Source organism: Acanthochromis polyacanthus, chromosome 11 (assembly GCF_021347895.1).
Source record: "Acanthochromis polyacanthus isolate Apoly-LR-REF ecotype Palm Island chromosome 11, KAUST_Apoly_ChrSc, whole genome shotgun sequence".
Classification (NCBI taxonomy): Eukaryota; Metazoa; Chordata; class Actinopteri; family Pomacentridae; genus Acanthochromis; species Acanthochromis polyacanthus.
In genome coordinates this window covers 21,656,643-21,669,889 of record NC_067123.1, presented here as the reverse complement: position 1 = coordinate 21,669,889, position 13,247 = coordinate 21,656,643, and the positions used below count along the sequence as shown (strand labels likewise).

General features: G+C 40.6%; 1 protein-coding gene across 1 annotated transcript in view; it reads right to left on the bottom strand.

The window, feature by feature from the left end:
- Positions 1–3,615, bottom strand: part of hpca (hippocalcin) — a 194,394-nt gene extending 190,779 nt beyond the window's left edge. Inside the window, exon 1 of the mRNA XM_051955230.1 lies at positions 3,606–3,615. The gene's annotated coding sequence lies outside the window, so the exon portion shown is untranslated. The remainder of the gene's footprint in view (positions 1–3,605) is intronic.
- Between the last annotated feature and the right edge of the window lie 9,632 nt (positions 3,616–13,247).

The following is a 13,247-nucleotide window of genomic DNA, read 5'->3' as shown; positions in this document are numbered from 1 at the left end:
AACGTTTATGACAGGATTAACTTGCACCTGCATGGTAAAAATGAAATGTAGGGGCCCTTTTAACACTTCTACTATTTTGTGTATTCAACTGTACTTAAGAAATGTGTTTATACTTTCACAAAAGCAAGATAATGACACAATAAATTTAGTACCTTGTGCCTACATACCACCGACAGTTGCTAGATGCTGACTCAAACTGAGTCCCAATCGAAAGACATCAGCTTCTCTTAATTTGGTGATAAATCAAGTTCATTACCTTGTAAACATGTCTCTATGATATGTTGGAAGACAAATTATGACCAAATCAGCAGTCAGTGTCATGGCTGAGCATTCCCACCATGAAACTGCAGTGTACTGAAGGCCAGTCTGACTTACTGGATGTAGACTGTGAGTACAAGCCTGCCATTGGTCGTGTTTTCCCCTTCCCTTCTGCAATCACTGTGTTACTGTTTTTCAGAATCCCATCCACTATGGGAAAACAACAACAACCACCTCCAGGCAGCCATCTACACTCAAGTTCAACATCGTGCCAAAGGTTCAAATGATGCAAAATGGCATCCTGTCAGATTTTTTTTTGCAATAAATTGTCCATTTATTGACAGTCCTCCCCTCTCTGAGTGCCAGTGGTCCACCAAAAGCAATGAAGAATGAATAGCATCACAGCATCCTGTCCGTACCCACAAACAAAACAAATTTGATTGATTGGAAGACAGTACTACAGTAAAATGATAATGAGGTGCAGCCAGACCATTCTACACAGCATTGTGTCACTGCTAGAGATAATGCGCAGATTCAGACTTTCAGGGTTTTAAATGTAATAAACCTAAGCACCCAAAATCTGTCAACTCCAGCTTCTGTACATATTTTCTGCTTCAGAATCCATTTGTACTTTCAACATGCATGGTTGAATTACTTTAACATTACATCTTACTGTTGGATGGCATCGAGCAGTTTTACAGTGTTTGGCCAGAGCTGGAACTAAGCTGGTGTGCTTCAATTGCAGTGTGTGGAGACGGGTGGGTGATAAAGAGGCAGAGACTTCACAGATCTGCTTTCCAGAGGAAGCAATGGTGAGTTACATCTAAGCCACTATAAGGCAGAAAATGAGAATTTACATAGAAAAAATTGTAAATATGAAACAGACATGTGTTTCCAGATGTTTTATGAAGAATCAGAAAGACTATTGAGTCTTTGTTTACTCAGTCACTAAGCTAAGACCATCTAAAAAGTGTAGTGGTGGTAATCTTGAAAGTTATTGCTCCCTAACTGTTGATTTGAAGCTTTATAGAAGGTTTTATGTCTTGAGTTGTTGCTTTTCCCAGCTCCTGAACTGAGCCTGTCTCAGACTTTCAGAACTTGTGGTTAAAGAGTGTGATTTCTTGCATGCAATGGTCAAGGGGTTATGCTAATGAGTCCACCACAGGATGCTGTCATTTATTATTTACCTAAGTGCTAATTAGCACAATGATGTTAAAGTAAGTAACAACCTACTAGCCCAGTAAGCTAGTTAGTGTTTGTTTTGGACAAAATCCCACACTTCTTATTTGACAGATCCAAAAGTGGCAACTCTGGGCTTCAAGGCAGATACAGTGCAGACCAGTAAGCCATGTCATGTCAGAGAAGTCTTTGAGGCTGTTATTATGTCTGTCACCCCAACAAGAACACAAATATCCAACAACTTACAACATCTCCAAGTTTCGACAATGTTGAGATTGTCATTGTCTATAGTGTCTGCAATATGACAAATATAACAAAGGTAACAAAAGTTGCGGATGGTTGAATAAAGTAGTAAATTATTAAATGGCCTACATATGACTAATTATAGTTACGCAACAAAAACATTTGTCTGACATTACTGAGAGATCATATAGTACATAGGGTCACGAAAAATGTCAATTTTGGTACTTGACATGGAGATTGGATGTAAATGAAAAACAGCAACATTACTAAATGTGAACATGATTCTAAGAATGCTGGCCAGCACATTTTTATTTGATTTTAATTACATTTATTTTGCATTAGTGCTACATGCTTCTACAGTTTAAATGAGCACAAAACTGTTGACATCTATGTCTCTATATGTTGTTATCTTTCAGATTGTTCGTACTGCAACTGGGCCTGTTATTTCTTTTGTACGCACACATCTGTTGTATCTATACTGTGCTCTTCCTTACATATCTTCCCTTTTCTCTTAGTAAAAAGTTTGTTGAGGAGCTATTTCTTCCTACGAATTGAGGATTTAAGGGTAGGGAGTGTTGCATGCTGTACAGACATTACAACTTTTGACTTTAAAACTGATGTTGGGCTTTATAGACGAAATTTGACTTTACTTCAGTAACTAAATCCGTAGCTTTGGGGACCATCGAGCAGTTGCCTATTTAGGTCTTGCTAAATTGTGCAGGTTGAGCCTTTCTGATCATTACTGTTATTCTGATTGTGGGTGATCAGGTTAGAAATTAAAACATGCATGTTGAATGAACCAAGTGAAAAGTGGGACAAAAATTGATTCTATTGATACTTCCAATGCTGAAATAAAGCCTGGTGACATTTACCCAGGGTATAAAAAACATAGGTGTCTTGAAAAAGAATAAGGCTATAGCAAAGTTAAAATTGTGGCTATAACCTAAAAAACTGTTTTATTTCCTTTAAACAAAGGCTGACTTGCAAAGAATAAATGAAAGTCAGACCCACAGAATCTATTACGGTTAACATTTACATATTTCATATTTTAACTGAGAGAAAAAGGCTCCAAATGTCACTGGGAGACACAGAACACTGTCTCGATGTTTTCACTTAATGGCACAAATGTCATTTTATGAGAGAAACTGTGGGTGCAGAGAATTATTTTGTGGCTTTTGTCTTATGGCAGCCCCTACAATAATGTCCCACATGGTTATATAATGGTTTCAACTCTAGTGCATGTATTGATTTCTATCATGCCAAATTGCTTTTACACACTGTTGTTATTATTAGCAGAATCTATAGACTGTAGCCTCCATTATTGTTTTATATTAACTTACATACTATAAAGCAGATGTACTGTAAATTTGTGTGACCTAAATTTAGTGAAATTCAGATCAACGAGTAACCCTTTTTCACAATTGACTTGACACTCAGTGCATGAAAATGTTTTGAGTGTCGCACTAGAAAGATTGAGTTCTAACAAACAAGAAGGAAAAATGTGTCACAGTGTGATTAGCCGAGGACAGCTGGCGCCTCTCATTGGGATTGACATAACCTTCAACACAAGGTTAAAGTCCATCACTTAGCAGGGCCACCGCAACACACACCTTTTATATTCTGTGGTGTGTGTGTCCTTCCGTCCAAGGTAATCATCATTCATTCCCAAAGAGACTCAGATAACTAGATTGAACAACCTGATTTAGTCATAATGTATAGAAATTACAATGCAATAGTTGAAAGGTTAAAGTCATGGAAAACACAATGAATTATTTTAAAAGAGTAGTTGGATATTGGAGAGGTGCACTTTCTTCCATTTTCTTGCTGGAAGTTTGGTGAGAAGATTGACACCATACTCGTTAATGTTGCGTAAATACAAAGCTAACTAGTGTTAGCTTAGCTTAGCTTGAAGACAAGGAAACAACTGGCTTTCTAGGCCTCTCTAGGTAGAAAGCTAACATTTTTAATGTTCCAAGATGACATGAAAACTACATTTTCTAGGTTCTGTTCCTATATCCCTGTGTTGAATTTTAATTTATGTTTTAAAATGATATCTTGATTCAGTTTAGTGTTGTGGTAGCACTAGGGGAAGCAGAAATGTACAGCCTCCCTGTCTCCAGCAACTTATTCCAACTCCTCCAATGGGATCCACAACCGCTCCCAGGTCAGCTGACAGATATATTGCCTCAAGTGAGTCTTGACTAGGCCTCGGGAGATCTGCCCAGCTGGCTGTGTCTTGTTAACCTCTAAAGGAAGGCGCCTGGGGGGCATATTTATCAGGTGTCCAAACCACCTCAATTGGCTCTTCTCAGTGTGAAGAACCAGCAGGTCTGCTCTGAGCTTCTCTGAGGTTTCTGAACTTCTCACCTGATCAGGAGAGTAAGCCCTGGCAGCCTGAAGAGGAAATTAATTTCAGCTGCATGTTCTCATAATCTTGTTCTTTCGGTCACTACCCAAAGTTCATGGTCATATGTAAGGGTGAGGATGTAGATCGACTGGTGAATCGACAGCTTTGCCTTACAGCTCAGCTCCCTTTTGATCAAAGTACAGTACAGCAAGTACATTACTGCAGAAGCTGCACCCAGCCTGCAGTTAGTGCCTCTCCTCCTTCACCCAGGATAGCATGCTTTCCTTTTCTAGAAGAAAACCATGGCCTCAGATTTGGATGTTCTGATCTGCATCTCACTTGTCTGCAAATCATTCAAGTAAGCACTTGAAGGCCCTCCTGCAACAAGATAGAGATCATCCAAATACGGCAGACATTTGACCACTTGACTCCAGTGATGGATACCTTCCTCACTGCAGCTACGCCTTGAAATCCTTTCAGTGAAAATGACAAACAGAAGTGGAGACAAGGTGTAGCTTTGTCCGACACCCACACTGAGCAGGTGAGATTTAAACATACAAACACAGACTTTTAGAAATTCATAGGCTGTTACAAAACACATGTAGGCTTGACTGGCAAATTCTAAAGACCTCTCAATCACCCGTTATAGAATAAAAAGCTGCTCTCCTGTGCTATAGCCTGACTTCTATTTCCTCTTTCTCTAAAACAGCAAAAAAAAAAGTTGCGATGACTCAACCTTAATCTGAGGTCTGTTACATAAGTTTATCCAATTAAATGTGATTTGGGGTGACTACTTAGCTCCACCCAATAAATAAAACTACACTTGAGTGGTAGTAGTAGTAGTTGCATAGCGCCATAGTGGTAAGTGTGTATGTGAAGCTCATCATGCTAAAGTGAAAGCAAAGAATATGACTTTTGGCTGATTTGGTTTTATTTATTCTTATTATATTGCCATCCTCCCCCCAGTTTGACAGCACAGTTGAGGATATGTGTTGAGGCCAATGCTTAGTCCTCTGCAGCTCCTGTGCACTGTGTGAGCTGTTATGTTTCCTAAGCTTCCCCCACTTGTTAAATGGCAATAAGACTAACTGTACAAAGACTGTTAATGCATGACTAAGAGGTATGACTCGTCACTGATTGCTGTCTTTGTTGAACTGTACTCTTTCCTCTGAGGCCTGAGTTTCTTTATCATCTGGAGCTACTCCATGAGCTCCACCATATTGCCTGATGCTGCAGCCGACTACATCGCCATTACTACAGATGCTGACAAATCATTGTTGGCTGACGTAAAATGCTTTGCCAGATTTAAAACTCGGGAATACTGCAAAATACGGAGAGATGGTGCTGATAGGCGGATTCGGCATTGTGTGAACTCGTTTGATTAGAGTTTGAATATAGTAACAGTTTTTCCTTTACATGTTGCCCTACATTCTAGCATTAGGATCAAACACACAACAAGTTGTAATTTGATGAGCTAGTATGTGAGAGCCTGTATCTTTATTCCTTGGAGAGACCCAGGCTAGCTGTTTATGCTAAGCTAAGCTAACTCACTGCTGGCTGTAGCTTTATACGGTATTAGTTTATCACCATGCAATTATCTGTTTTTCTCACAAATATGCCTTCCAGCCTCAACTCAGAGCAAGTCTTTTGGCAGTCAAGTAAGTAGGTTAACTATTCTTTACTCCTTCTTTCTCCAATTTGTCTTTCTGCCTCTTTTTTCTTCTCCTCTCTGTAATTCAGATATATATTATTGAAACCGCATTAATTGGTATGAAATGAATCTCCCGCCCTCTAATTGAATAATGCTTTATTGAAAAAGGCATGAATATAGCATGAACCTCTTCCCTTATGCTTCTATGAATATTCATGAGGAAGTGTGTGTGTGTCCATCAGCCGCATTGGTTGTCATGGGAGACAACCCATTGAGCCTGTCCTCATCCTCTCATCCCTCTTTTCCCTCTTTCATCTCTCCCGTCCTCTGTCACCATCCTCCCATTGATCTCCTCACTTTGGTACTGCTCAGCATTCGCTCAAGCCCTCTTTTCCCTCCTTCTTCTATTTACGCAGCAGAAAAAAAATTAATTATCTCTTATGTGCAGATTTTTTGTGTCACAACGGAAAAATTTGGGTATTTTTTTTATAGTTCACTGATACAATAACAAGGGCAGACCTGGGAGATACAGTGAGTATGAATGACAACACATAGCAGTGATACGGGCCTATTCCCTCAGTGAGAACTGATATAATCTTATTCATGCTAATTGATGGGCAAGTTGGCAACCTGATAATGAAATTCAAACCTCCAGTCATGTCTCGGTGTGCGTCTGAGGTTGTGCGCGTGTGGTATGTAATTCGGCGCGATGGCGGCCTGTAAACTGTCTAATTGACCTTTCCACACTCCACAAAGGACGGCTCTTCCAGCCACCTCCTTCCGCCTGCTTTTCCCTCCCTTCTCCCCTTTCCTTCATCCTCCTTTTCCAGTCTCCCCTGATACTTCCACTTGTCTCACCCTTTAGTTCCTCCTCACTGTTTTTGCGCCTCTTTATCATCCATTCATTCATTCGTTCATTCATTCATTCTTTTGTCAAACTGTCATTGAGGGCTGTGTATTTTACCACTGCAATTTTAAAGCCACCAGGCGCAGAAATTTTTATCTACATAATTGCAGCATCTTTCAAATGATTTTGGCAGCCTCTTGGATTGAACAGTGCCACCACAGTGTGTTTTTGATAATAGGACGAGGTGAGTGTCAGAGTCAGACGTTGATAAATTCTTTTAAAAACTGAATCAATGGGGTGCTGCAATTATGTGTCTAAAAATATTGTATGACAGGTTGGATATAAGAGACATTTGATAAAAATGATGAGTGAAAATGGATGAACGTCACTGGAGAAGAGAAACATCATTATAGTTTCCCAATACTCCAAGGTAGCTTTAGTGATTTTGTATGTATTTTACTGTAATCAAAAATGACACAATGAAAAGATCAAAACTAACAATGAATCATCTTTGCCAAAAACACATTAGTGAGCCATATTGTTGGACTGGGTGACATATTCATTTCAAAAATATGGATACTGTTGCTCATTTTGAAGCTTCAGTTCAAGACTCATTTCAGCAATTACTTTCATGTCTGAAAATTTGTGAATAACTTGCATTGCCTGAATTTTTGTAATGAAGAGACACGTCACTCAGTGCAATACTGCATTTCACTGAAGTGCTTTTAATAGTTTTGGACAGCAATACTTAAAGCTTCCTCTTTGACTGTTGATTGAACCCTAAAAACTCATCTATCTGAATAAAAATGACGTATTTAGAAGTTTTTTTATAGATGAAAATAAACCCTTCCTGGCTTAAAATGGCTTAGATGTAGCTGTATTTTCCTGTAAAACGTGCAGATCTATGAAATCCTTGCCTCTTTCACTGCCTACCCTACTTGCACACCAGCTCACCTATGACTCTGCTGAAACACTGTAAAGCTACATTACACAATGGCAAGTTTTAAAACTGAGGTAATTCAAGCATACATGTTCCACACGGAAACTGAAGAATAATACTGATACAGAAAGTCTCATCCTGCAAGTTCACATGATTGGTTCTTTAGGTTTGTTACATATGAAACATTAGAAGTCTGAACCTCTATTTGTAAGACTTTCTTCAGTACTCTATTAGCCTAGCCGCGCTAGACCCATGCTCTGAAGACGCAAGGGTCTAGGCACGCTCGACAGGGAGGGAGGCGGGCTAAAAGGTTGTCTATCAAATCACTCTGCAGCAATTGGGTAGGTATAGAACCAATCAGGGCAATGAATAGGCTCCTAGAACGCCGGAAATCAGAGGATGCGGTAGTTCGGTGAAGCCTTATTTATACAGTCAATGGGTGAAGCTCAAGTATATTACAGACATGTTAACAGAAAGATTATTCAGAGTCGGTGCTAATGGAGCTCAACAACTGTTCTCGTTTTTGTTGTCGACCCTGGCAGAGAATTAAATTCGTTGCCGTGGGTTGTCTAGCGTGGCTAGGCTAGTTGTTTCTGTCAGAATCGTTGCACCTCTGTCGTCACTTAGTTACACCCGCCATCTGACTCTACACTTCATGGTGATTGGTCCGGCCAGTTTTAGGAGAATCCAGCCTCGAGCCTTATGGAGGGTAACTAGACCCACCCTGGCAGAGAATTAAATTCGTTGCCATGGGTTGTCTAGCGCGGCTAGGCTAGTACTCTATAGTTTTGTGGTGGAAATCCTCTAGCATTGCCTTGACCACTTTTTCCTCTGATGTCTCACACCTTATGGGCATGTTAACAGGGTGAAATTAGATTTTCACCAGAGGGAGTCTTTAAAAATATGTTGGAGAATATCATAGGTTAGTAATTTATAGTTCCCCTTGGTGCCACCAAAACAGCTCAAACCCATAAAGACATGAACTCCACAGAACTCTCAAGATATCCTGCGTTATGAAGCCCAATGATATTAGCAGCAGATCTGTTAAATCTTTCAATTGTAACGTGTGATCTTCAGGATCAGACTTGTTTTTGGGCACATCCCTCTGGTTCTTGCTCAGATTGAGATCCTTGGAAACTGGAAGCCAAGTCAACACCTTGAACTCTGTCATACTACTCAAAGTATTCCTCAAAAAAGTTTGCAGTGAAGTAGGGAGCATTATCCTGCTGAAAGAGAACACTGCCATCAGGGAATACAGTTGTCATGAAAGGGTGTATGCCGTCTTCACCAATGTTTAGGTACACATCAAAATAACATCCACATGAATGCCAGGACCCATGGTTTGCCAGCAGAGACTTAGTTACACAGTGTTACACAGCCTCTACTGGTTTGCCATTTATCCATAGTGCATCCTGCAATCTTTTCTTTTTCCAGGTAAACAACACATTTTGCTCTGCTGTCCACATACAATTCAGGGGAAAACATGATTCATCAGACCAGGCCACCGTCCCATAGTACATGATGTGCTTTTGGCAGTAAACGGGTCACATGGACACTCTGACTGACCTGCAACTACACCACCCCATACACAACACGCTGTGATGTTCTATGTGTTCTGACACTTTTCTGTCGTAGCAGCATTAAGGTTTTTTTTTTAGTAATTTGTGCTCCTATGGTTCTTCTGTGTAATCAAACCACACGGGTCAGCCTTTGCTTTCCAAACACTATAGTGAGAGTTGGCTGGCATTGACCATGTCACAAGTTCAATCGTTTTCCTTTCTTGGAACACTTTTGGAAGGTACTAACCAATGCATACCAGGAATACCTCCCAAGACTGACTGTTTTGGAGATGCTCTGACTACATCCTCTAGCCATCGCACTTCAGCCCTTATCAAAGTCACTCAGATCCTCACGCTGGCCAGTTTCTTGACTTCAAGAACTGACTGCTCACTTGTTGCCTAATTCATCCTACCCACTGACAGGTGCCATTGCAATGAGAAAATCAACGTTATTACCTTCGTCTGTCAGTGGTTTTAATGTTGTGGCAAACTGGTGTTTAAACTAATACAAACACATGGATGATATACAAGTGAGACAAAATGGATCCCACTCACATCCTCATATATTCTGCACAGATCATGAACTGATCAAGAATTAGATAAACACTTCAACAGATTGGTGGGCCATCTGTATGATCTAATATATGAAATTCACTGAAACAGCTTCTCTCCTCGTCTCAAGTCTGATGGAGAATGACAGCTAATTTCAGTGTTATTTAACTTACATGGTCACAGGGGGCAGACCCGATAGAGGCTGTTTCATCAGGCTGATCCGTATACTTGACAGATGCATTTACACCTTTTCAGCATGTATCTCAATTAAAGCAGCCAGATTTTAGTCTTAAGTGTTTCTGGAATGTAGCAATTCTGATATCAGGGAACACTCTGATATACCCACGAAACACAAAGTAATAAACTGGGGCCTCATCTATAAAACATTGCGTAGGATCCATACTAAAAGTTTGCGTACGCCGAAAATCTGAAATGGGCGTACGCCAAAAAATATTCTGATTTATAAAACTGTGCATACGCACAGCTCCACGCAATTTCCCCGTTATAAATCACACACCAGCTGGAAGATTGCGCAGGTGGATCCACCTCACATCCCGCCCACAACACACCCACATTTTACCATGAATGGTCAATGCAAAGTAACTCATGAATGTATCTGCTGTGTTGTACGTCGCTTTGGACAAAAGCATCTGCTAAATGAAGTTGTAGATTGTAGATTGTAGATCTGCATATAAATAAGCTGCTGATCCACGGCACTTTACGCAGCGCCGGCCTGCAGTCTTTTCCCCACACTGCTGTGCATCAGGATGAATGAATCATGTGTTGACCCAGGCCACCCTGCCACTAAATTTGTTATGATCATGTCCAATGTACAAATAATTTGTACATTGATTGAATGTAATTTTTTTCGGTTCACAGACAAATTCCTCTTCGCTCGGAGCCCTTACAGCAACATGAGTGCAGTCAGTTACGCCGATTACATTTGGGAAACCAGACATTGCTGCAAATTGCCGTTTAATGTTGGGCTGTTCACCCACAGTGTAAGGAAACCTGATGTATTGACTGGTCATGTTTATAATGTCATCCAAAACAGCTGGCATTATTGCACTGAGGGATGGTTGTGATATCTCAGACCTAAAGGACATCATTTAACTGTATATCAGACCCAGATAGGATTTAGACAACAAATGTAACCGCATATATTCTTCATATAAAACACATACCTGTCGACCAATTCCCGCTGGAAGGAGCCGGTGTCGCCAGAAACCCCCGAGTCGTTAGCTCCTGTGTCTGTACCGGGATGGCGTGGTTTCGGCATGTGGGTCAGTCTAAGACAGGGCCCAGTTCAGCACATAGATCCAAGAGTACTGCTCCAGGGAATCTGAATCGGCTTATTAGCCAGTCATCATGGGCCAGGAAATCTCTGTGATCCCTGAAATCTCTCTCCATTCTTATCTACCATTTATGTGACTTCCAGCAATTCCAGCTCATCCATTGTGTCACATTACGCACGGCTGTCACCCGCTATTTATCCGCTTGATCAGCGATTGGGCTGATTGTCACATGCCTTTTCCAAATTAGTAATCAATCAGTGCCACTCACCGCTCTATATCATTTGAAGATGAAAGTTTGATATATGAACATAGTTCTGCAAATACAGTCGTAGGCCGAATGGCGTACTATAGGAACATCTACAACAATGAGGGTTTATGATTATCCGGCTCTACAAGTCTAATATGTGATGACAATAAGGTTTGAGATCAATCTGGCTTCAATTCACCACTTCACCCTCCGCCACTGCCGTTCCCTCTGTCTCCAAAATGTGCGTAAGCCAGCATCAAAGTTGGCGCACCAATGCGCACATTCTCACGCCAAGTTTGTTTTTAGAAATCACAACCTTTGCGTCGAAAGTGGCGTACGTAACTTTCTAGCCTGTTTTGTGCGTACGCAAGCTTTATAAATGAGGCCCCAATTGTTTTTTTAGTAAAGCCTAAAGTTAACCTAAGAGATAAAAATTCTCATGTGGATTATTTTCAGAACCAATATCTAGTTGTTACTTTTAGTCCAATTTCTTCTACATTTGCTCCATATTTCTTACTAATCTACCTTTCTCCACTACCTTTTCCTCTTTTATTCCCCTTCTTGCTCGCTGTGTGACAACAAGGGTGTGAGTGAGCAAGATGTGGCTCGAGGAAATGGGAATCTGTCCTAGCAGCTAATTACCAGCACTGATGATTAAACACAGTCTGAAATCGGTGTGTGTTTCAGTTTTATCGATCAGTGGGACTCAGTGTTCACAGTGTTCCACAACTTTTACAGTCACTTTTCAGGGTTCAAACCTTTTGCTATGTCTGCAACAAGCTTCTTGGACCTTTTAGAGAAGCCTAACCAGTTTCTTCCCATCCCTTCTTCGATTGACCCTTCTTTTCTCTCCTTCACCCTCTCTCCTTTTTGCTTCCCCTCCTCTCTTCCATCTGCAGCAATGCAATGGGATTAGGGAAAATGTCTTGAGATGGCCTGTCTATCACAGGTCAACATCTGCCATTTTGTTTGATAGTATAGATAGAAGCTTAGATTCAGGCTGCCTGAGACGATATGAGTACAGTAGCATCAGACCGGCAGAAGAATTACGATGCATCGAGGTTCAAAAGGAGCAAAGTTGAGGTTGTGAGAAAAACAGGTGTTCATTCAGTCGGATCTGATTATTCTGATTGAGTTCACACTCCTCATTCCAGATTGGCAGGAAGAGTGGAAGAGCCATTTTAAATTAGCTGACAGATTGTTAGATAAGATAGTGATGTTGCTGATGAAACAAATCATTCCAGTGTGAAAGTATTTTTCTTCAAGTTTAACATACATAATCAGGAGTCTTTATTAGTTATCTTCCTAATTTATCTTGCAATGTAAGGCACATGTAATGTAAATAAAAAAATGCAGTTCTGGATCTACCAACTATGTATGTAGTATGCCATTAAAACTGTCTCGGATATGCAGTTAATGTGAAAGACCAAGCTCTAAACGTGGTTGATTGGAAGTATAGTCTAGGGGAGTTTCTGTCCATGTTTTCTGTGCACTGATCAGACTGTATGTAAAAGCTGGATGTAGATTCCAGGTCTGAAAAGTGAAGCCAGTGCACAAGTGTCTTAAACATGGATTGTTTTTTCATCAGCCAGCAGAGACGATTCCTGAGATTGCATAAAGAAGTCAGACACAAGTCTATGATAAAATGATGTGATTGAGCTCGGCTGTGTGTTGTTGCCAATCAGCTGTGCGGGGATATAAGGAGGGATCTCCCAGCTGCTCAGTTGGTTGTGGTTAGGTGACCTGGAAGATTCGACACCATCAGTCAGCCGTCTTTCCAGAAACCTAAGCGTCTTTGTGTCATTAATGCCCAGAGCCTGACATTTCTTTCTTTTTGTTTTGGGGAATGTTTTTTTTCTTTTGAGGGGTTTCAGTTTTTGTTTTTTTCTACCACTTTTGGTAGATTTAGTGGGGGATAGTGGTATTTAACCATACCCTATCCCCTTTTAGACCACAGTCCCCATTTTCTTTTTGTTTGTGCAGTTTTTTGTTCGTTTCACCCGTGAATAACCTTACTTTATTTAATTTGTCTGAGACCTGGTTGGGGGGTGGGGGGTGGGGGGTGAAATGTAATAGTCCTAATTGCGAGTTTCCAGTTTCTTTTAATATAGCTTAATGTTCATTTTGTA